Here is a 23,103-nt window from a genome sequence, read left to right as displayed (position 1 = left end):
CTCTTATTCCAGCTCTTTTTATTTATTTCCAGCAGCTTCTTGATGATGTTGACCAATGATTTATTCAAAGATTCTGCCAATCCATTGCCTTGCGGATGATAGGCAGTTGAATGACCCAAAATGATGTGATACTTATGACAAAATTCTACCATTCAGACACTCCTTTGCATAATGGTTGAACTTATTATAACCAAGGAATCCAGTGATCCTTTTGTCCTTTCCCAACTATCTTCGTTGATTTCTCTTTCACTCTTGCTTGGCATTGTCTTCACCTCAGCTCTAATACCATGTTAATTTTAGGTATGTTCTATGCTTAGAGCAATTTATTTCAATTTTCACAGTTAGCTCAATATCCTTTCTAGATTAGCAATCACATCAGCATTAAAGTAAACTGCAGATAGAACATAAACATAAATCGAAAAATGTGGCGCTAGCCAGGGACAAACCCCAATGTGGGGAAACCCTTGATCAATTCTTCTTATATTTTCTTCAATAGTTCAACAGAGAGACAGATAGTACATATACATCAGAAGTAAACATTTTGAATTATCAAAATAAGAGCAGAGATTTTCTCTAAGAAGATGGCACATGAGGCAGTTGATCTGAACTCAAGTGAACGCATACACTTCAACTGATCCTCCAAGGTGATTCCATCACCATGCAACACCCATCACTGTGCTGTACCTCATCATCATGTTGCACCCGTCACTGTGCTACACCTAATCACTGAGTTTCTCTTCATCACTATGCTGCTCTTAGTTACTGAGCAGTACCACATCATCTTGTTGTACTCATCATCAACAAGCTACTGCAATGCATCGTGCTGCTACTATATCTACATGTCCATCATCACCATGCCATACTATTATGCTGCACCATACTTGTGTTGCACCATACTGCACTACGATGCATCCATCCTTGCTATAACCTATATGTTGCACCACCATCATTGTGCATTATGCCGCACCATTCATCATGCTGCACTAATCATTGTTGCAACCAAACATGTTGTCTCTAACACCATGCTGCATCCAACAAACACTCAACCATGCTTGCTGTAATATATATCATTATGTTGCACATACAACATCCAATATTTAAGCAACTGAGAGCTTCTTTAGGACAACAACCAAGTCCTCTAACAGTCTTCCTTAACTGCTTCTAAAAACCTTCCTAAATAGCCTCTAACATCACTCCTAAACAGCCTCTAACAACACTCCTAAACATCCACTAACATCCCTCCTAAACAACCTCTAACAACACTCCTAAACAACCACTAACAGCCCTGCTAAATAGCCACTAAAAACACTCCTAAACAGCGGATTGAGTTCCCTTCATGGACTGTGAATTGACAACATCTAGGGCACCATATTGTGACTCATAAGATTGTGGTTAGGGCAGCGTGAACCGTCTTCCTTTTTACTACATTTAGGCCTTAACCATGACTGCGGTTAGGCCTTAACCATTGCTGCGTTTAGGGCTTAACCCACTGTTGTGTTTAGGGCTTAATCCACTGCTGCATTTAGGGCTTAATCCACTGCTGCATTTAGGGCTTAATCATTGCTGCGTTTAGGCTTAACCCACTGCTGCGTTTAGGGCTTAATCATTGTTTCTTTTAGGACTTAACCCACTGCTACATTTAGGGCTTAACCCACTGCTACATTTAGGGCTTAACCCACTGCTACATTTAGGGCTTAACCCACTGCTACATTTAGGGCTTAATCATTGCTGCGTTTAGGGCTTAACCCACTACTGCGTTTAGGGCTTAATCATTGTTGTGTTTAGGGCTTAACCCACTGCTTCGTTTAGGGCTTAATCATTGTTGCATTTTGGGCTTAACCATTGCTGTGTTTAGGGCTTAACCCACTACTGCATTTAGGGCTTAATCATTGTTGCATTTAGGGCTTCTTCATTAGGGCAGTGTATAGCCTAGGGCACTCCCTGTAGATAGCGTAGAACCTTTCTTTATTAGGGCAACATTATCCCTTAGGATCTCTCCTCCTACTAAAACCGAAAGACAAGTAGAGAGGAAGAGATCCCAAGTGAGTGTGTCCAAATGACTTTCAAGGCACCTCTATTTGTACTAAAATGTTGAGCACAAGTGGGGGCAATTTGGTTGCTGGTCGACCTTGACGAATTGTCCCGTAACATAAATAAATTCATATCTCCATGAATACTTATCGGAATCAGATGATCTTTAGATCAATCCTACACCTCTCCATGAGAGGTATCCAAGAAAAATATCAGCTTCCATTAATAAGATGACCCACATGGATTTTGGCCCTAGTTGTCAATTTTAACACTCCCTCTCAACTAGGGAGAACTCCATCTGCTGATCCATATGTCCGATTGTACTATCTCTACCATCATTGCCCTGCACTGCTCTGCTCTGCTGAGTTCTGCTCTGCTAAACCATGAAGAAGAAGAATTGATCGAGAATGTCTCATACCATTCTCTACTGACCTGAAGTCAATTTCATCTGAAGAGAGTGTGTCACATCACTCTTACTGACCTGAAGTCAGTTTTATTGATCCCAAATCAATATCACAAGAGAGTGTCTCAAACCACTCATATTGATCCCAGATCAATGTCAATGATCCTAGATCAATGGAGGTCATCCTAGCATAGGGAGTACGGTAGATACAATGATGCGTCCATCGATAGTACTACTATGGTCCCTAACCCTATTTCCCTGCTCATTGATCAGATGAGAGGTACTTCCCATGAGTCTGAGACTGCATGGGTAAGATGCCTCGATAGGAGAACTAATCATCCTACCCCATAGTCGCCACAGGAGAACTAATCATCCTGACCTACAGGAGAACTAATCATCCTATTTCATAGTTGCCACGGGAGAACTAATCATACTGGCCCACAGGAGAAATAATCATCCGGTTCCATAGTTTCCACGAGAGAACTAATCATCCCAGCCCATGGGAGAACTAATCATCTTGTTTCACAGTAGCCATGGGAGAACTAATCATCCCGGCCCACAGGAGAACTAATCATCCTGTTCCACAGTTGCCATGGGAGAACTAATCATCCTGACCCACAGGAGAACTAATTATCCTATTTCACAGTTGCCACAGTAGAACTAATCATCGATAACTAATCATCTTGTTCCACAGTCACCACGGGGTTTCACAAGGGAAGGTTGAACATATCATCCTATACATAGCACACCACCAGTGGAGGGTGAGTCGTCCTGTAGTCGTATGTTGCTCCAGTAAGTACCCCAAGCCCCCCAAAGCTCCGAGAGCTCAATGCATGCAACATGCAAGACCCTTATAAGAAGGTCTCTCAACGACTCCAAGTCATTCAGGAAAGTCACAGATTTGACCTTTCCTGAGGCTTTGAAAAAATGTCTATGATCTATACATCAGTCTCAATGCGATGGAGCCTCCTTGCTCATCGACTTACCATATCCTAGATAAGGCAGTATCTGATGTCTATCTACTGGAGCAATCATCGAATTCAGGATTCCTCAATAATCGAATCCCCCCTCTGGTTGTCACAAAGAATCACAGTGGTATTCATCATGTGTACAAACAGCTCATTGAATAGCTTTCACAACCAGGCAACTTCTCATGAGATCATACTCGTAGCTATGTATTCAGTCTCAGAGGTGCTTATAGCAACCAACTTCTGCTTCTTGCTCATCCATGATATCGAATCAAAACCTAAAGAGAACTAGCGCTAAGAAGTGCTCTAATGATCCTCCACACTGTCTGCCCAGTCAACATTCGAATAATCATGCAGTTTCATATTTTTGACAGTGTATCTCAATCCATGAAAGATTGTGCCCTAAGGATATCTCAGAAGATTCTTGGCACCAATCCAGTGAGGCTCAACCAAATATGAGCTCACCATGCTAACTGCAAAACATATCTCCAGATGAAAGTTCACCAAGAACATCAATGCAAATGAGTTTAGGGAACTCAAAGGCATTTCCCAAATCTGGTCCAACATCATCACCATATAACTTCTTAAAGTTAAGATCCTTGAGGTAGTTATGGGCTTGCAGTTTACCATTCCACATTCGTAATCCAACTCCCTCTTACTTCTACAAGTGAGAGGGTCTGCACCTGTCAGAAATAGGTTGTCCTCATAAGGTGCTGGTATGAGAGGTCTATCCTCCACAACCTTCGAGCAATGGTTTGGATCGGTTTCACTCCTAGTGAATCTCAGCTTCATCAGACAGCTATCAATCATCTCATACTATGCCCAAGGTGTTTTGCTTCAAGCCATATAGGGCTTTCTTCCACCTATATACATGAGATTCCCGACCACGAACCTCAAATTCCTTGTGTTGTTCCAAACCTATGGACCTACTACATGAGGGGAATGGTCCCCTTGTAAGATTTTCCTTTGGTACATCTCAGACATGTACCTTCATGCTCCTTTTGAATTTAGGCATCCCAGTCACCATCTGACTCACATCGGGAAGAGCCCCATAATAGACCTCTAATGCTATAGATGAGATGTGTCAATTAACATGGTCCCCAATGGACCATCCTGCAACTTGATACAAATTTCCAACCCTGAATTCATGAGTAAAAGCATCTTTGAAAATTCTATTTTCAAACACGTACCTTTTCATCGATGAATTCCACCCTGTAACCTTTGACTTCTATTGCCGAAATGGACACCAGGTTTTTCTTGTGATCAGGTACATAAAAGAGATTCTATAAATGAATCGAGTTACCCTCATTCAATTGCGGGTTAACATTTCCTACACCCTTTCTGGGATAGGTGGCATCGGCTCCAAGTATAATCCCATTATTGTTTCCATCTCTACCAAATTAGAGAGTGCACCCTACTATCCGATGAAGTGCCTTGAAGCACTACAATCAATAAGCTAGATTCCCAAAGAATCTGAAGGTGAGGGCCAATACAAGATAACGCTTCTTTATCTTATCAAAAACAACATTTGATTCTTCATACCTGGGGTTCCTTGCTTTTTTTTTAAAGAGTCAACCATTTCCTTGATGACCTGCATTACCTGTCATTCCTTTGATCATTGAAGATGTCCTTGGAATGATTATTATCAAGAGATGTGTCTCTACCATTCGGACACTCCTTCGCATAATGGCCGAACTTATTGCAACTAAGGCATCTGCCTTTCCTTCCACCCTTAGATCCGGACTTCCCAATGAAGTGATAATTAGGTAGGCCGTCAAGAAATTTTGTTGCGCCATTCTGATAATATTCTCTGCTTCAACTTCACCCTCGGTGAATTTGAAGAGGGATGAGGAATCCACTGATCATTTTGTCCTTTCCCAACTGTCTTCATTGATTGCTCTTTCACTCTTGCTTGGGCATTGTCTTCACCTCAAATCTGATACCATGTTAATTTTAGGTATGTTCTATGCTCAGAGAAATTTATTTCAATTTTCACAATTAGCTTAATATCTTTTCCAGATTAGCAAGCACATCAACATTAAAGTAAACTGCAAATAGAACATAAACATAAATCGCATAAGACAAGCCAAGACAAGAGGAAACAATATGTGGCGCTAGCCAGGGATAAACCCCAATGTGGGGAAACCTTGATCAATTATTCTAATATGCTCTTCAATATTTCAGTAGAGAAAGAGATAGTATATACATACGATCTCAACATTTTTACTTATCAAAATAAGAGCAGAGATCTTCTCTAAGAAGATGGCACATGAGGCAGTTGATCTGAACTCAAGTGAAGGCATGCACTTCAACTAATCCTCCAAGGTGATTCCATCACCATGCAGCACCCATCACTATGCTGCACCTCATCATCATGTTGGACCTATCACTGTGCTGCACCCTATCACTGAGTTGCTCTTCCTCACTATGTTGCTTCCAATTACTGAGAAATACCACATCATCATGTTGTACTCATCATCAACAAGTTGTTGCAATGCATTGTGTTGTTTCTATATCTACATGCCCATCATCACCATGTTGTACTATTATGTTGCACCATACTTGTGTTGCACCATACTGCACTACGCTGCATCCATCCTTGTTGTCACCTATATGCTGCACCACCATCATTGTGAATTATGTTGCACCATTCATCATGCTGCACTAATCATTGTTGCAACCAAACATGTTGTCTCTAACACCATGCTGCATCCAACAAACACTCATCCATGCTTGTTGTAATATATATCATTATGCTGCACATACAACATCCAATATTTAGGCAACAGAGAGCTTCTCTAGGACAGCAACCAAGTCCTCTAACAGTCTTCCTTAACTGCTTCTAACAACCCTCCTAAACAGCCTCTAACAACACTCCTAAATAGCCTCTAACAACACTCCTAAACAGCCACTAACAACCCTCCTAAACAACCTCTAACAACACTCCTAAACAACCACTAACAACCCTCCTAAACAGCCACTAACAACACTCCTAAACAACGGATTGAGTTCCCTTCATGGACTGTGAATTAAAAGCATCTAGGGCACCATATTGTGACTCATAAGACTGTGGTTAGGGCAGCGTGAACCGTCTTCCTTTTTACTGCATTTAGGCCTTAACCATTGCTGTGTTTAGGGTTGAACCCACTACCGTGTTTAGGGATTAATCCAATGTTGTGTTTAAGGCTTAATCATTGTTGCGTTTAGGGCTTAATCATTGTTACTTTTAGGGCTTAATCCACTGCTGCATTTAGGGCTTAACCCACTGCTACGTTTAGAGCTTAGTCATTGCTGCGTTTAGGGCTTAACCCACTGCTGCGTTTAGGGCTTAATCATTGTTGCGTTTAGGGCATAACCATTGTTGTGTTTATGGCTTAACGGACTGATACGTTTAGGGCTTAATCATTGCTGCCTTTAGGGCTTCTTCATTAGGGTAGCATAGAGCCTAGGGCACTCCCTCTAGATAGCGTAGAACCTTTCTTTATTAGGGCAGCATTATCCCTTAGGATCTCTCCTCTTACTAAAACCCAAAGACAAGTAGAGAGGAAGAGATCCCAAGTGAGGGTGTCCAAATGACTTTCAAGGAACCTCTATTTATACTAAAACATTGAGCACAAGTGGGGGCAATTTGGTTGTTGGCCGACCTTGACGAATTGTCCCATAACATAAACAAATTCATATCTCCATGAATACTTATTAAAATCGGATAATCTTTAGATCAATCCTACACCTCTCAATGAGAGGGATCCAAGAAAAATATCAGCTTCCATTAATAAGATGACCCACATGGAGTTTGGCCCTAGTTTTCAATTTTAATAGTTTGGGTCGGAGCTAGTCAAGCTCTGTAGTGCTTAGGATCTCATAATTTGCAATGGTCTAAAGAAGTGGCCCAATTCTAGCCAGATGACCTGCATCCATGGGCTTGGTAGCAGCGTGGTAGACTATGTTATCTCCGAGCTCCCTCTATACAACGAAATAACAAATTTTGACATCTTAAAAGACCACAAGCCTGACTCTGATCATAGGCCTTTACTTATAACTCTCAATTTTGTCATGCATAGAGATTCCATAGAAGATAATCCTTATAGCCAAAAGAATTTAATCTTTGATAGAAATAGAAAATATCTCTTTCTAAATGAATTAAAAACTAATTTGCTTCCTTTATCTAGTATAGACAACATAGAAGATCTCTACCATAATTTTTCTATAACCCTTTCATATTATGTTCACAAGTTCTCAATTGAAGTTTCAACTAATAAAAGAAATAGCAAAACCAACCCATGGTATGACAAAGATTGTAAAAGTGCAAGGAGAGCAATTAAGGAAGTTGTTGATGAATCTCTTAAAATTGGCAAGATAAAAATATACAAAGCCCTAACTAAAAGGAAAAAAGGGTAGTATATTCGTAAAATACAAGAGAATCTCTTACACCTCTCTAAGGTAGCTCCTAAGAAATTCTAGAGGCAGATTCTAACTAGGAAAACTGAAGATAATAATAAAATTGCCTTACATGACTGGAACTCCTATCTTAAAAAGCTTTATGAATCTCCAAATGCCATGGATAAATTTGAAACCCTGCTCACAACGAAAGAATTTTTCTCATTAGAAGATATTGATTTTTGGGTTAATCGCTTGGCTAATGGGAAAGCTAAGGAAATTGAAGGTTACTAGGCGGAAATCTTAAAAATTGGAGGTCTTGTCCTCATCCCCCACATTCACAAGCTTTTCAATCAAGCAGTCAAGCAAGGGTTCCCTAAACCATGGACTCAAAGCCTCATTATCCCTATTTTTAAAAGTGGGGATACAAATAACCCCTCTAATTATCATACAATTATGATTAGCCCTCTCCTAGCTAAGTTATATGGTATTATTTTGGAAAGGAAGTTGAGCATATGGCTTCAAAGTGAAAGTAAGCAAGCTAAAGGCCAAGTGGGTTTTAGAAAGCAACACTCAACACCAGACCACCTCGTTACGCTTAGGATCATTGTGGAGGAATGCCGCAATGATAAATCCATTCTCTTTTGTTGCTTTGTGGACTTTAGAAAGGCTTTCGATACGGTTCCTAGAAACAATCTTTGGAACAAATTAGAAGAGCTAAAGGTTCCTTTTGAGTTGAGAGCTGTCGCTATATGGTTATACGAGAATGTAATTTCCAAGTTAAAGAGCAATGAGGGGTGTTAAGTGTAATATCGGAGTTAAACAAGGTTGCCCCCTCTCCCCTACCCTATTTGGAATTTACATCGACAAGCTAGAAGGTTGTTTAGAGGAAGTAGGATGTGCTAGCACGATCTTAGCTAGGATAGTCATCATCCTTCTTCTCTATACTGATGATATTATTCTTCTCGCAAGGTGCCCATCTGATCTTGATAAGCAACTTATACTTCTTAAGGATTTCTGCTCTACCATGGGTATGATTGTTAACACTGACAAAACAAAAGTTATGATTATCAAATCCAAGAAGGACACTTACGCTAATTTTATGTATGACAACAGTAACTTGGAGGAAGTGTCTTCCTACAAGTACCTAGGAATTGATATTCATCACAAGCTCAACTGGAACTATAACATTGAGGAAAGGATTAATGGGGGATGGAAAGCTTATTTTGGTCTTGAAAATAATTGTAAAACGACAAACCTCATAATGTGGGATAGAAAGATGTTCCTCTTTGAAACTTTAGTCACTTCGGTTATCTTATATGGATGTGAGGTTTGGGGTTGTAGCATCTCTAGAGAATCCTCGAGAAAGATTGAGCAAATCCAGAAGCATTTTATAATGTATAACCTCAAAATTAAAAGAAACACACCTGATCCTATTCTCCTTATAGAAGTGGGTCTTTCCCTTATCGAGATCCTAGCTATGACTAGGCTTCTATTGTACAAGCACAAACTCAATAACATAGGAGACCATAAACTTCCTAAGCTAGCTTTAAATTCCAACCAAAACCACCTAAGGCTCAAATGAGGTTGGTATAAAGACATCAGGGCCTAGTTAAACCATTGGGAGATCGACGAGAATGTTGCATTGCAAAACATTAATAACATTAAAAATATTGTTACTTCTAAGTTCAAAGAAAAATGTGGTGTGAGAAAGATTTAGCCGCTAAAAGAAAATTAAGATATTATAAGGAGGTCATCAACCCCACCCTAGAAGATCAAAAGTATCTCTCTGTTTTAACTAGCTCAAAGAATAAAATTAATATAGCCAAGATTAGAACGAACTCTCATGAGCTCCATAGTGAAACAGGTCATTGGGCAGTTCCTAAAACACCATGGATGGAAAGGTTCTACCATCTTTGTGAGAATACGAACATCGAGGATGAAAATCACTTCTTATTAGAGTGCCCCACGTACAACCACTTTAGATCTCAGTTTCAAAATCTTTGTTGCAATACTGACCTTCCTAGCTTTTTACATTGTCAAAATTAGAGTGAGCTTGAGAGGCTTCTCTCTAAGCTTTTTGAGAATAGGAATAAAATCTTAAATCAAACTAAATAATTCGTTTCTTTGGGTCCTATAGACCAAAGTTTGGTCTCAGTAGATGTTAAACACCATCATCATCATCATCATCATCATCATCATATATATATATATAAACATTTTAAAAAATATTTATAACAAAAATAATCATATATATAGAGTATTTATGTGTTTTCTATTTCCAAATATATATAAGAGTTAAAAGGTCGAATATAGATTTTATACATATAAAGAGAGAGAAATCTAATAGTTTTTTAAATATAGATTTGTAATTTTTTATTTTTTTTAATATGGAGTTGACACATATATATTAAAAAATATTTATTAGAGTAGGTCCATCTTAATCATGGATTTAGCAAGTGCTGAAAGGGATCAAATTTCTTGATCTTCACACCTCTTTTAGAGTTTAAAACTTTAAAAGTTTACATCTCGAGATTTGATCCCTCTTGATGATTAATATATTCATAGTTATAATGGATCTATGTTTTCTACTTCCAAATTGGATTGCAACATATATTAGTAGTTTAATATGTAAAATGTGAATCATAAATTATATATATATATATATATATAGTGTGTGTGTGTGTGTTTTTCTCAAAATCAGCAAAGATCCATCTTATTCTTGGAATGTACCAAGATCCAAGAAAAATAAAATATTTTCACATGCAAAAATATGCATCTTGAGAAATATTTAATCCCTCTAAACTTAATAGATTTAAAATTAAAATAAATCTATATTAATAATAATTATAATCAAAACTGACACACTTCACAGTGTTCATACATTTATAATAATAATTACACTCAAATATCATGTCACAAAAGACTCCATAATTTAATATGTATTTCATATTTTCAAACCATACAAAATATTTACCTCTCAAAAAAAATTACTTATTTGACAACTAAATTGGGTTTTCTCATTTCTTACTTGAAAATATTATTAAATAAACTTTACATCCGAACATAAATATTTTTTAATAAATTTATATTAATATATTCCATTTTCTTAATTTTATAAATAAAAAATACAACTATTAAAATATTGTTTATTTATATAAACATCTCCAAAATATTATATCAACATGGTACCATATTAAAGTCGTTTTTTTAAAACGTATTTTCCCATATTAAAATAAAATATCCTTTTAACTCGTATCCACGTGTGAATACCACCTCATACATACTTTTTCAAAGGAAAAACTAAACGAAGGTTGTTACATCATACTAGAAGGCTTTTCCCAACGTGGCTTGATTAGTTTATCAAATATTTAATATTTTTTAAACTTTATCACACGTTTTTCAATTTTTTTTTTAACAATTATATGTTTATCAATTCTTTAAATTTTCTATGAGATATTTGGGAATTCATAATAATGATTTGGATGTTAAATCCTATCTGACATACATTCGAGAATGCTTGATAATATAAATATAAGTTGAAGGGTTTGAAATTGATAAGATAATAATATTACATATTTAAAAAAAAAAAAATTACATTATAATATATTAAGCTATTCATATTTTTTAATATATAATATTTTCACTAACGATTTTATTTATTTATTATTAACGGTTTAGTGGAGAAGTGATTTGTTTGTTAGTGAATGGTTTAAAATCAAGTGTTTACATAGTGTTAGTTTTAAGCTTGATTTTATTTATTTATTTATTATTAACGAAATCAATTTATTTATTATTAACGGTTTAGCGGAGAAGTGATTTGTTTGTTATTGAATGGTTTAAAATCAAGTGTGTTTACATGGTTTTCAGCTTGATTTTGTAGAGTTTTTGGGAAATTCTTTCATCTTCTTTTTAAGATAAATAATCCTGTTTGACCTTGTAGAGTTTTTGGGAAGTTCCTTCTTCCTCTTTCTTAAGATAAATAATTTTTTTGGGTTAATTTATGTTATTAAAATAAAATGTTTAAATATAAAAATAAAATTTTGTTAATATATTTGAATAAATCTGTTAATTTGTTAGTAATTATTTATAATTAAAAAATAATATATATATATATATATATATATATATATTAAATAATTATATTAAATAATGATATAATTAACTTTTTAAAAATATTAAATATGTCTTATCAAATATAATAATTTTGACCTCAAACTATATAATACTAGTATTATATAATTACAAATTATATAGTGCATTTAACATTTTTCCAAAATAATTGTAGATATTTCATTATATTTAATTGATGATTTAAGGAACTTTAAATATTGTGATACCTCTCTATATTTCATAGTTTTGGCATCAAGATGATTTACCCATCTCATTCTTCAGAATAGCACAATTTCATTTATCTCTACTGGGGACCTCTAATAATGATCTTGGCTTTAGTGTCTGAGGTTAGAGCGGGAGAGGGAAGCGAAAGCGAAAAAAACCTAATGGCGCTTTTTGCAACAGCCGTAGACCAGATTTCTAAGAAATTCGTGGTGCCCTCTGTGCAGACGGCGGGGATTTATAAGGAACATGGGGCCGCCAAGGATGTTTTGCAGTCGGACGTTGGGGTCCTGGTACCAGAGGGTAAAGCAGATCAAGATTTAATTAAAATCTGCGTTGCGGCACTCAATCCTGTCGTTTCTAAGAGGCGGCAAGGGATCTTTCAAACCACCAACTCTCCTCTTCCCAGATCGAAGACCTACTTTGCAAACCCTCTTCTTCTAGTGATTCAGAGCACATGTTTTTCCCCTGAAGCTAAAGAAAAAGAGCGCGATGCCTGGATACCGCTTTGCCCCTTTATCCTGCGACAAACAGGGCCAATTTTATTTTCCGAAGCAACGAGCCAACGATTCGGCCAGGGATCTCTGTCTCCGCCGCATCCCATTTCTGCGGCTGGAATGCTCCAAATCTCACCTCTGCCGAGCGCAAGCAGGGGATTTGCTTCTTGTTTTCGCCAGAGATGCTTGCAGAAGTTTCAAGGTTTGCAGCACACAACCACTATGCTCCTCGTCCAGCGTTGATCAATGCTCCAAGACCGGCGAATCTGGTTTGTTGGAAGCAGGTTCCTCTCTTGAACCAGCCAGATTTGTCTGAAGAAACGCATGCATTTCAGATCCAAGTCAAACTATTGAGCAAAACGATCATGCTGTGGGTTAGCGCAACAGATCTCGTGCAGGATCTTCTGCAAAAACTCGAATGCCGACTGGGGATCCCCTCCTCTTATCTCAGACTGCTATATAAGGGTAAGCAGCTTATGAATCCCCTTCCTCTCTCCCTTTACAGCATTCATAAGGATGCTTCTATTGAGGCTTCTTTTCGTTTAAGAGGGGGTTCCTTTGGGCAGACCTCCTCTGCCCCTTCTTTCTCTTACAAAGATGCAGCTCGCAAAGACGCTGCCCAACCTCAGTCCTCTTCGAAAGTAGCCCAACCAAATGGAGATCCAAAACCGTTTTTGGTGGATAGATCAGAGGAAATTCCTTCCATCAATTTCTCTCACCCTGAGATTGAAAATCGCTACCAGATATTTGCAGAATCCGCACTCATATGCAGATTTAATGGGCTTTGGCCTCGCACAACAGATCTATACCAATGGATCCATACTACTTGGACTAAAAAAAGCAAGATCTACTTATGTTCAAAAGGATTCTTCATAGTGGTTTTTGACTTAAATGAAGACTACCAAAAGGCCTTAACGGGAGGCCCTTGGTTCTGGGGTACGGTTGGGCTTTTTCTCACCCCTTGGTTTCCAGACTTCGACCCTTCTACAGCCGTCATCACCAAGACTCCCATTTGGGTCAGACTCCCGAATCTTCCAGCACATCTATGGCATTTCTCTGTCTTCTTAGCCATTGGAAACACTTTGGGACGCTATCTGGCTACAGATACTTTAAGAAAGGAAAATGGTCTCTATACCTATGGCAGACTGTGTGCAGAAATAGATATCAGCAAAGGACTGCCGGATCAGATTAATCTCAAGATTGGAGATTTCCACTAGACTCAAACGTTGGATTACGAGAATACAGCCTTCCGTTGCCGACATTGTCATCAAATGGGGCACCTCCAGAGTACCTGTGCCCAGTTCCTCGACAACAAGAAGAATCTGAAATGCAAACCCAAATCCAAGTGCTGGAATCCTTGTGAGCCACCCCGTCGCATGGACGATTTAGATTTCTCTAGTTCGGATGAGAAGGAAACTGCAGCAGATGTGCAGAATGAAGAGATTCCGATAGTCGCTCCCTCGGTCGATCCGGCAGTCCCCGCTGACCCTCAGATTTCTCAGAAGCGTACTCATTTTTCTTCGTCCTCAGATTCTGATAAGGATATTCTGCCGCCAATGCAGAATAGTCTACAACTTGTTATGGCTTAGCCAAACTCCACTGGGTGGGTCAAAGTAGGCAAGAAAAAAGGAAAGAAATGTCATATAGCTGGAACCAACCCCTCGGGGTAGCTCTCTTTGCTTAGTTCTATAATTTTGTATTCCCATGTTTTCTATGGCCTTCCCTTGACTGTCTCCTAGGAGCAAGGTAGATAGCCTATCTCCTTCGGCTCCCTTGCTTTTCTGCTTTGCTTGCATGCAAGCTTGTTTGTACTATACTTTCTCCTTTCTTAATAGAATTAGTCTTTACTCAGAAAAAAAAAATAATGATCTTGGCTTTTATAGCAAATATTTTCAGAATAAAAATATGTATATATGTTGTAATTAAAACAAGTGTAAATATTTCATTGTATTTAATTAATGATTTCTGGCACTTTAAATATTGTGATGCCTCTTTGCATTTCACAATATTGTGATGCTCTTTGCATTTCATAGTTTGGGCATCAAAATGAATCTACCAAATTCATTACTTAGATTATCACAATTTTATTGGTATTGTAAATATTTTCAAAATAGAAATATTTATATATGTTATAAACTATTATTATTATTATTATTATTATTATTTACAAGAATTTCATAGTTTTGGTATAAAATTGCGTCTTTTATAAATATATTGATCACATTTTTATTGATTCTATGGTAAAGTTTAATAGTTATCCTCGTTCATTTAGTAAATATGTTGATTTACAAGACAAAGTGATGTTAAATGCCAAAAAATGTATATTCTTGATAACATGGTAGCTAATTTATTGATAGAAATTAGGGTTTTTTAAATTGTTTTATTTTCTTTGGTAGTTGAGTAGGGGGGTGGGGGCAAGCATGAGATTGACACCAAGAAATTGAGAAAGTATGTCATGTGTGCTAAAATTTGGGGTCCATAAGCTTGGGACCTTCTATGAGACAAGGAGCTGATTGAAGTCTTCCTATTATGGAAATTCATTCCCATGCTCTCATTTCCTTGCGTTGAAGCCCCCCAAAAGCTCTCAAGTTCCTAGAATGATTTTTAACTAATTGGTGACATTTTGTACCTATACCCAAACTCTCAAAAATATTGAAATGATGGGAATGATTTTTGGAGATGCTCAAGAGTAGTTCTCATGCAACTACAATTAAAAACTAACTTGAAACACATATACCTTTTTATACAAAATTTGCATAGCTTTATGATTAGCATAGCTCTTAACTTTATATATTAGCATAGTTGAAACCCAATTAGTACATGGTCCCCTTTTAAAGAGTATTAAGGGCCATTTGTTGATAGGAAATTACAATAAACTCATATTAATTTGTTTCTTTAGCATTAATATATTTTCTTAAGTGGCCAAGTTTGTTAGGGTTGTGTATCATTTCCCTCTTTAAGGGTTTTAACCATGTAATACACTAATGCAATGATGTTTGATCCATTTGTGTAAGTAGTTGCTTAAGGTTTTCACTTGTGTGGAAATACAAGTTTATCAAACAATAAATTCAATCCTTTATTTTTGAATGACTAGTTCCTTAATGAGCATTCTCTTAACATGCGACAACAATTTCAACAAAAGAAAAATCCCATAAATAATATGGAGAGATTTTAATCAAAGAGAAAGATTAGTACAAAAAGTTAATTTAATCATGAAAATTAATTAGCAACATAAGTTTGTAAATTTAAACTTATGTCCAACCTTGACCCATGTTAACCCCAGATCTATCAAATGTTGAGAGACATCAAATCTTTTGATGTATCAACCTGTTTTATAGTGCAAAACTTGAAGAAACAGTTGCACCTCAAGAGATTTGATCCCTCTCAATGCTTCATAGATCAAGGGTTAAGATAGAACTAGGTTGGTTGTAATCATGGGTAGTCACACAAGGTTTTATAAATGATTAACATTATGTATATGTATATGTGTAAGATTAATTTAATCACACAATTTGTAAATGATCAAAATTATGTATATGTATGTCTAAGAAGAATATGATGATTGTAGACCTACACGATGGACATCCTCAATTTGAGAATATAGAGAGTATTATTCACAAATATAATTCAAGAATTGAATTGAATAAAATAAAATAATAATGTTGAATGACGAAAAACATACACTAAAAACAAGACTTATACACTAAAAAAGATGTATTGATTTTAGTATACATGTCATTTTTAAATACATTGATATTAATATTATAAACAATATATACTCAAATTAATAAATGTATAGTAAAATAAATACATACGCATCAAATTTAGACCTATCAAAGGCTTATAATAAGATCATCTGGGAATACATGGAAGCGGTGTTACATGCATTTGGCTTCGATGACCACTGGATTAATTGGATCATGGCAATGGTCTCATCACCTAGTTTCTCACTTCTTCTTAATGGAGCCCCATCAAAACCGTTCTACCCATCTAGGGGAATTCGACAAGGGGACCTGTTATCTCCATTCTTGTTTATGTTAATGATGGAAGGGCTCGAAAGAGAAATAGGAGTGACCAATAGAGAAGGGGATATAACAGGGTTGAAGCTACATGAAAATTCTCAAATGACTACTCACAAACACTTTGTGGATGACACTATGCTGCATGGTGTATCCATGGTTAAGGAGGCTTGCAATTTTAAAACCATTCTAGATTCCTTCATGAAAGCGTCAGTATGAAGCTAAACCTATCAAATTCTATGATTTTCTTTTTCAACACTCACATTGCTATCTAGAAAAATCTTTCAACTATCCTGCGTTTTTAGAGGAAATCCCTCCCATCCCAATATCTAGGTGTGCCCTTAACAACACAAGCTTGGAAAATCTCCAATTGGGAAAAAGTTCTCTCTAGCCTGGAAGACAAAGTCAAATGATGGACAATGAGAACGTTCAATTTTTCGGGAAGGTTAGTGCTTGTAAAAGTGGTGCTCCAGGCTATCCCGGGATACATTTTATCTATTCTTTAAAGGGGTGCTCCAAAAGATAAAGGATATACAAAGAAACTTCTTGTGGCGAGGGGCAAAGGAAAAAAGGAAATGGGCATTGGTAGCGTGGAACACAATCTGTAAATCCAAGCAAGCTGGAGGCCTTGGGTTACAAGACCCTGAGATAATTAACAAAGAAAATGGAGCAAAATTGTGGTGGAAATGGTTAACAAGAGGGGAAATGCCATGGGAAAAATTATGGAAAGTGAAATATGCTCCTGATTGTCAATTAAAAAACCTGGTAAGGCTCATGGGCTCAATCTAATTGTTAGATATATGGAACCTGACATGGAACAACAGGGAACTAATCCAAAAGAACAACTTTTGGGAAGTAAGAAACAAAAAGAACGCCCTATTGTGGGAGGATGCTTGGCAACAATAACCGAAATTAAACAAATCGGAATAGAGAAGTCTTCAGGAACCCGTGGAGTGCTAGGGATATAGAGAAGCCCACCATTTTTGGGTTCTAGAACTAGAAAACAACAAGTGGAGAACATGGAAATAGATATGTAATTCCTTCACTTTTTAATATGTGGTTGACATATGCCATGTAAAAATAATATAATTGATATTACATGACATGTAATTCATTCTATATTTAATTCACATGTAATAGTTAAAATAAAAATATATTAATAGCAAAAAAATATTTCAATGTCCATATTAAATAACATAGTTTTATTTCAAGTTTATATAAAGGAATTTTATTTTTTTTTTTAATTCATATATATTCACTTTTCATTGTGAAGAATATGTGTATTTATTGCATTCCTAATACAGAGTTAATATATTACATGTAAAAAATATTAATAAAAATATATATAGAGTAAATTCTCTTATTCCATTAACAAGTCTTTTAGAGAGATTTGTAATTCATTCATTTTTCAGTACGGAGGTGACATGTAACATTTTAAATATTAATAACAAAACTTATATATATATATATATATATATATATATATATATATATATATAGATATAGATATGTTAGGTCCCCATAATACTAGTGTATTCTCTCATTTTTATTGTTAGTGTAGCCTCGTTATTGTTATTGTTGTGTCTTTACATTACTATTGTTAATTCACCTCTCATTATATTGTGACCCCTTAGACTCCTATATATATAAATGAGGTTTTGTCATTTGAATCATCCAAGAATTGTTCATTTGTGTAATATTAAGGAGGTTTCCCCCTCAAAGTGGCTAATTTTAAAGTCGTTGATCTATCTCTTCTTCTATTTTGTGAGCTAGTTGCATAACATTTGGTATCAGAGCTTTGGATTCTATGGTTTCACTACTTCAAATAGGTCATCATGGAATTTATGCTATAACTTTTTTTCTACGAAGCTTCAGAAGTTGAAATTGAAAACACATGGAGCCTAAATCTTGATGAACCTCGTGTATGAATTTTAGTTTCTTGTCTCACTATATTTTCATAGATATGATCCAAGGAAGTTAGGGTTTTTGCAAGCTCCAAAATTCCATCTCAAACAGGTGACCGTGGGAAAACCGTCATAGCTTTCTCTCTGAGCATCAGATTTAAATTTCGTAAAACGTGGAGAAAAGAGGACAGACTGTAGTTTGTTGGGTATCATTTTTACGGTCAAACGTCAAAACAGTGACATGTGGCACTTCGTACAAGTTTGCTCTACTGAACTAGTATATAATCATGACATCGTGGGAGATTGGGCGTAACTCTTTCTTGAAGAATCCAATCTCAATAAGAATTGTGGGGTTGGAAAGATGACTCATAGGGCTACCACAGAGTGAAATTTCATGCCTTGGAGATATGAAATTATAGAGATACAATAGATTAAATATCGAACTCATACAAAGAGAAAAAAAAAGGTGTGTCATTTTTAAAATTTGCATAAGTTTTGTTTGAAAAATTAGTTTGAAGTGATTCAAAGGGCATAGTGAAGCATTATTATCATTAATTGATGCTTCGAAGAAAGAAAATGTAAATACCTAGTAAGAAACCTGAAATTTCTACTATGAGACATGAAGAAGAGGAAGAAATGCAACATGATATATCAAATTTTCCAGATAAAGTGCAACAAATTTCTCTCTCACAAAAAGTAACAGAAACTAAGATTGATGGTTTGAAGAATAACATGGAAGCTAAGATCGATGGTATAGAAGCAAAACTAAAAGGCAACATGGAAGTTTTGAAGAAAGACTTGACAAAGTTGCTACAAGAAATTCTTCCTAATGGTGAAAAGTTAGTAGAGAAAACTGATGATGAGAACAAAAGAAATGTTAATCATGATTTCATAGACTCTAACATTGGATTAAAGACCCGCCATATTCCAAATATTGACATGAGAAAGTTTGATGGCAAGGATCCCGTAACATGGATACTATAGATGGAGCAATCATTAGGTGAATTTTGAGGTCTAAAATGGGTCTAAGGAAATTATAAAATAATAGTGGAAATAATAAAATAAGATTAGATTACATTATCAAAATTTAGAGGGAAAAAAAAACTACTTTTTTCAACTTGTATTTTCAACTTATCTCCCTATGGGTTTACTCAAATTTCAAGCGGGAACACTCGTTGGATGCACAATTAGATTCCTCATCCAAGGATTACCCATGTTGCATACTTTCAATGGACCCTGCTACATGAAGAATGAGAAATACATGAAAAACATGATTGCAATCACGTTTTTTCATGTATTTCTCATTCTTCATGTAGCAGGGTCCATTGAAAGTATGCAACATGGTTACTCTTTGAATGATGAATTAAATTTTGCATCCAACAAGTACTCCCACTTGAAATTTGAGTAAAACATTAGGGAGATAAGTTGAAAATACAAGTTGTAAAAGTAGTTTTATTATTTTATTATTTTTTATTATTTTTACCTTTTTACTCCAAAAATGGTGAATCATCCCCCATGGTTGACATCATCATCTTGAATCCTATTGGTTCTTATAAAGTTTATTTTGGTTGTACATTTTTCTTAGGAGGCCAATTTTAAACCTCAAAATTCCTCTAATGATTTTGATCTCCATAATGTGCAAAACACACAAAAGTTATGCATTGCAAATTTATATTTAGAACCCAATCATTTTGTTTAGTATCGATAGCTTTCCTCTTGTAAACAAATTTTCACTTGGTCAATTTTTATGGAGGAAATTATAGAACATTATGAGGTTTACGAAGAGCAACACCTTCTTTAGCCAATTGATAAATCTCAAACAATAGGTTTCATTGGTGGAGCACATTGAGGACTTCCAAAAATTGAATATAAGGATAAATGATATTCCAGAGGAGAACAAGATTGATGCCTTCATAGGGGCTTTAAAGGATAACATCCAACATGAGGTTTGCCTTTAGAAACCTAATTCATTGGAGAAGACATCCAGGTTGGAAAGAAAAATTGAAAGAAAAATTATGGCAACAATGAATCCTACCACTCACACTATAAAGATGGAAGTGTTGTTTCTCCTAGCCTTCCACAACCTACAAGGTTGACACCACAACAATTGGAAAAAAAAGAGAAAAAGAGATTTGTTACAATTGTGATACAAAATATAGTAAACGTCATGTGTGCTGAGAAGAAACTATTTTACATAGACTAGGAAGAGGAAGAAAGAGAACAAAAAACGTCAAAAGAAGAGGATATACACTAGGAACCAACCCCAGAGAAAGAAGAAATGAATTGGACCATATCTTGTAATGCATTGGCATGAATTACCACTCCTCAAATTCTCAAGATAGAAGGATATATCAAAAGGAAAAAAGTAATAGCGTTGATTGATTCGGGTAGTACCCATAATTTTATTCATTGTAAGATAGTCAAGGAATTGAATTGCTTCCTAAATCCAGCACTAGAGTGTCAAGTGATAGTTGCAGATGAAGGAACCATAAATTTCTCTGGAAAGTTTCATAATATCAAGCTATCCATGGGATAATATGTATTGAATATTCCAAGGCTTTCCATTCTAATTGGTGGTGTTGATGTTGTACTAGGAGTCTAATGGTTACAATCTTTGGGTACGATAGCTTTTAATTTTCAATAAATTTTCTTGAAGTTTTTTTGGGAAGGAAAGGAAGTTGAATTAAGGGGTATCACAGGGAAACCATGAAGACAATCAGCTCTAATGACATGAAAAATATTCTAAAGAAATAAAAATGGGGCGTAATTGCACAATTATGTTCACTAAAGGTTCAAACATCGAAATCATTTATTTCTCCATATCTCCAAAAAGTCTTGGACAATCATTCCGAGGTATTTTAGACTCCAAAATTCCTCCCACCTATTCTTGAACATGATCATGCTATTAATTTGATTCGAGGAAGTGTTCCTCCAAACATCAGGCCTTACATATATCTCTATGCCCAAAAGAGTGAAATTGAACATATGGTTGCAGAAATGCTAGAGGATAGTATAATTCAACCTAGTCAAATCTCCTTCTCTGCTCTAGTAGTATTAGTGCATAAGAAGGATGGATCATGGCACATGTGTCCAAATTAAAGGGAGCTCAACAAGCTCACTATTAAAGATAAATTTCTCATTCCTGTCATTAATGAATTATTGGATGAATTACATGGAGAAATTTACTTCACCAAGTTGGATCTTCATTCAGGATATCATCAAATAAGAATTAAGACTTAAGATATTCTGGGAACAACATTTAGAACTCATGAGGGTCATTATGAATTTTTTGGTCATGCCTTTTTTCCTTACTAATGCACCTTCTACATTTCAAGGTTTGATGAATTCCATTTTCAAACCCTTCCTTAGAAAATTTGTGTTAGTATTTTTTGATTATATACTAATCTGTAACAAGTCTTGGAAGGATCATGTTCATCATGTTGACAGGGTGCTCAAACTATTAGAGGAGAAACAATTATATGCAAAAACCTCCAAATTTTTATTTGAAGTACAAGAGGTGGAATATCTAGGTCATATTATATCTCATGAGGGTGTTAATGTAGATCCTAATAAAATTAAATCCATTAAAGAATGGAAAATTCCCACATCCATAAAGCATCTGCAAGGATTTCTAGGGTTGACAAGGTATTGTCACAACTTTGTTAATAATTATGGGACAATAGTAGCACCTCTACCAACATTACTGAATAAATATGCATTTTCTTGGACTACATAAGAAACTAAGGCCTTTGAACACCTTAAAGAGGGAATGTGCCAAGCATAGGTCTTAGCTACGTCAAACTTCACAAAAAAAAATTAGTGTGGAATGTGATGCCTCATGAAATGGAATTGGTTTTGTTTTAATGCAAGAGGAAAGATCCATTTCTTTTAAAAGTCATCCAATCAAAGGAAAGTATTTACACAAAGTTATTTATGAGAAGGAAATGTTGGCAATACTACATGTACTTAATAAATGAAGACCTATCCTAATGGGAAGACACTTCAAGGTAAAAACCGGTCATGATAGTCTTAAATACTTTTTAGAACAAATATTATCTTCATAAGAGAAGCAAAAATGGGTCACAAAGATGTTGGGTTATGACTTTCAAATCATCTACAAAAAAAGGGAGAAAAATGTTGTTGTAGATGCACTCTAAAGAAAGGATGAGGATGTGGAAGCATTTCTTTGTTCCATTTCTATTATCCAACCAAATTGGATAATCGAATCAAGGGATCAATGGAAGAATGACGAAGAAGTGTGGGCACTCATTCAAAAGTTGCAGCAAGATCCCAATACATCTGATACATTTAGCTGGAAAAATGATTCATTATGGTACAAATAGCACTTATACCTTTGTAAGAATTCCCAACTAAAACAAAATATTCTTCTGGAATTGCACACCTCTCCCTTAGGAGGGCACTCAAGATTTTTAAAATCTTACCAGAGGGTTAAGAAGGAATTTTTTTGGGATGGCCTTAAATCTGATATTCAAAGGTTTGTAGTGGAATCTTTGCTTTTACAACAAAATAAAGTTGAGAAAATTAATACCTCTCAGTCTATTACAACCT

This window comes from Pinus tabuliformis, chromosome 6 (assembly GCF_031772625.1).
Source record: "Pinus tabuliformis cultivar Carrire ecotype Pingquan chromosome 6, CPIR1, whole genome shotgun sequence".
In the NCBI taxonomy this organism is placed as follows: Eukaryota; Viridiplantae; Streptophyta; class Pinopsida; order Pinales; family Pinaceae; genus Pinus; species Pinus tabuliformis.
The sequence above is the reverse complement of the archived record's forward strand: the minus strand, read 5'-3'. Positions refer to the sequence as shown.